Raw genomic sequence first — 3,311 nt, forward strand, 5'->3', positions numbered from 1 at the left:
CTTACTTTGTAGCAGGAACTTCTAAGTTAATCAAGTCTTTTTAAGAGTTTCGGGTGGAAAGGCAAGATCTCTCAGGTTATACCCAATGTTAAAATTTGAACCAGGCAAATTCTCATTAGAGACAAGGGGCCAAAGACTGAGCCGCTGGGATCTAATGTCTTTTAATGTTGACTTCAATCCAGTAAAGCTCTCGTTAAGCCATTTTAGTGTAGAATTGGGCCTGGGGGAGGCAGTACACCCTCTGGAATTAGAGGTTTGAAGATTTGTATTTGATGTCCAGCCCTCTGCCAGTCAGTCAGCCACTCACTTTCAAGTGACAAGCCTTAGGCAAGTCACTTTCTGTCTCTGTTTCTCAATTTCTGCACAGGGATTTATATGCGCCTTAAGGCCCACTGGGAAACGGTCCCTTTTCCAGCTCAGTGCCTGGTTTGTTGAGTATACTTGTCAATCTGGACTTTAATACACCTATGGTTTTGGATTAACTCAATTTCCTCTGCTAGAAATTAACACAGAAAATTGACAGTTGGTTGACAAGATGAGAATCAGTTCTAAAGAATTCAAATAGAACTGAATCCTTTATTACTAAAAGAATGCTCAACTCAAGGGGACACAGATCGCTCACTTTGACTTCATTAGCTGTGGCACTTAGAGAAAACTTTTTGAAAATACACAGCTAAAACTGTCCGTGCTTTAAGTGCTAGACAAGTTTTTCAGAATACACAGCTAAAACGGTCCTCACTTTAAGTTCTTTGTCACTTAAAGAAGTTTTAAGTCTTCTCCCCAGGATGGAGGAGAGAGACACAAAACTTCAACACAATAACCAGGGCTTCAGGTGACTAAGTTCCATCCAGGTACCCTTGGATAAGAACCCTTGAAAAGCACCTACTAAGATGAAAATTAGCCTGGACAACATAGTAAGTTCACAAAAAAGAAAAGAAAAACAATGGATGGGCATGGTGGCACAGGCCTTAGCCCCAGCTACTTGGGAGGCTGAGGCAAGAGTATCGCTTGGGCCAAGGGGTTCAAGGCTGCGGTGATTTAGGACCATGCCATTGCATAGAAGACCTTGTAAAAAAAAGAGGAAAGTCGGGGAGAGAGGAAAGGTGGGGGGAGAGAGAAAAATCGGGGGAAGTAAGGGAAAGGAAAGGAAAGAGGTAGGAAGAGGAAAAAAGAGGGAATAGAGGGAGGGAGAGACAGCAGATTCTCTGTTCCCCACAGAATAATTATAAGAGAGGAAACCTGGGAAAAACTCAAGAGCACTTCATTATGAAACTAGCTGAAAACATTCCATTCCATGGACTATCACCTGGTCATTCGCACTACACGAGAGACACCGATTTTTTTAGGTGGATATATTAACTCCACGTGCTGACTGTGTGCATAGATCATCTCGGAACGGAATCACCAAAGAAACCCTAACAGTGGTTGGCTTTCAGGAGGAGTTCAGGGAGCAGGTTTAAGGCCACACCAGCACCAACCAATAGAACTTTTTGCAATGAGGACCATGTTTCCAGGCCATCTGCAGCTGTGAAGCACCTGAAATGTGGCCCAGGCAGCCAAAGAACCAAATCCTTCATTTTCTTGAATGTTAATTTATTTAGATTTTTTTTTTTTCCCTTTTTTGAGATGGAGTCTAGCTCCATTGCCCAGGCTGGAGTGAAGTTGTGTGATCTTGGCCCGCTGCAACCTCTGTCCCCCGGGTTCAAGCAGTTCTCCTGCCTCAGCTTCCCAAATAGATGGGGTTACAGGGGCTCACCCTTACATCCGGCTACTTTTTGTGTTTTTAGTGGAGATGGGGTTTCACCATGTTGGTCAGGCTGCTCTCAAACTCCTGACTTCAGGAGAGCCACCTGACTCAGCCTCCCAAAGTGCTGGGATTACAGGCATGAGCCACCATACCCGGCCTCACTTAGATTTCAATAAACACATATGCCACTGGCTGCCATATGGGAGACTCAGTTCTTCTATACTCTCATAGTTTTTGAACTTTGAATCACTTAAATACATTGCCTATTTTTTTTAGTTGTAGAACTTAATAGAATAGTATTTAGATTGTATTAATCTAAATGAAATCTACCATAGAATTTACATTGTGCCAGCAAATGCTGATATATAAAAAGATTTCCAAGGGGTATGTGTGTGTGTGTGTTTATGTATTATGTGTACATGTGTGTGTGTGTGTATATATATATATATATATATATATATATGTATGTATATTTCTTTCTTTCTTTTTTTTTTTGAGTCAGAGTCTCGCTCTGCCACCAAGTCTGGAGTGCAGTAGTATGAACTTGGCTCACTGCAACCTCTGCCTCCAGGGTTCAAGTGCTTCTCCTGCCTCAGCTTCCCAAGTCACTGGGATTACAGGCACACACCACCACACCCAGTTCATTTTTTGTATTTTTAGTAAAGAAGACATTATACCATGTTGGCCAGGCTGTTCTTGAACTCCTGACCTCAAGTGATCCACTTGCCTCGGCCTCCCAAATGCTAAGGATTACAGGCATTAGCCAGCATGCCCAGCTGCAAAGGTGTATTTTTTGAGTAAAAAGAACAAGGTACAAACAAAAAATAGGGAACAGCTGGGGGTGGTGGCTCATTCCTGTAATCCTAGCACTTTGGGAGGCTGAGTTGGGAAGATTGCTGGAGCCCAGAAGGTCGAGGCTGCAGTGAGCCATGTTTGTACCACTGCCCTCCAGCCTGAGTAATGGAGCAAGACCCTGCCTCAAGAAAAATTAAAATTAAAAAACCAAAACCTGAGCATAACAATTGGGTTTTCATGCTATTTTATAATATGTGCCTTCCTCAAAACTTGTTACGGTATCATCACATCACCCATCTGATGCAAAAAAGAAAAAATAAAACCCAGAAACTCAAACTAAAAATATTTGCAAATCTAAAGCATTAGGCATTGTCCTGTGTCTCCCCAAAAGACGCTGAAGCCGTGTGCCTCAGGGTCTGTGGATGCGACCTTATATGGAAATAGGCTCTTCACATGTCATCAGGCTAAGCTGAGGTAATGAGGGTGAATCCTAATCCCATGTGCCTGGTGTCCTTATAAAAAGGGATGTGTGGACAAAGACACCTACCAAGGGAAGACAACGTCAGGACAGAGACAGAAGACCACCTACAAGCCCAGGAACGCTGGAGATTCTGAGAATCCAGGAGCGAGACCTGGGACAGACCCTCCCTCACAGCCTTCACAGGAAAAACAAACAAACCATCCAAAACCCCTTGATTTCAGACTCCTGGCCTCCAGAACTGTGAGAAATCTCTGTGGTTGAAGCCACACAGTTTAGGGTACTTTGTTA

General features: G+C 43.2%; 1 pseudogene; it reads left to right on the top strand.

Annotated features, from left to right (window-relative positions):
- Nucleotides 1–2,747: 2,747 nt before the first annotated feature.
- LOC120361530 (small nucleolar RNA U13) lies at nucleotides 2,748–2,845 on the top strand (annotated as a pseudogene).
- The last annotated feature ends 466 nt before the right edge of the window (nucleotides 2,846–3,311 follow it).

The sequence above is a fragment of the Saimiri boliviensis genome, chromosome 21 (assembly GCF_048565385.1).
Source record: "Saimiri boliviensis isolate mSaiBol1 chromosome 21, mSaiBol1.pri, whole genome shotgun sequence".
Lineage (NCBI taxonomy): Eukaryota > Metazoa > Chordata > Mammalia > Primates > Cebidae > Saimiri > Saimiri boliviensis.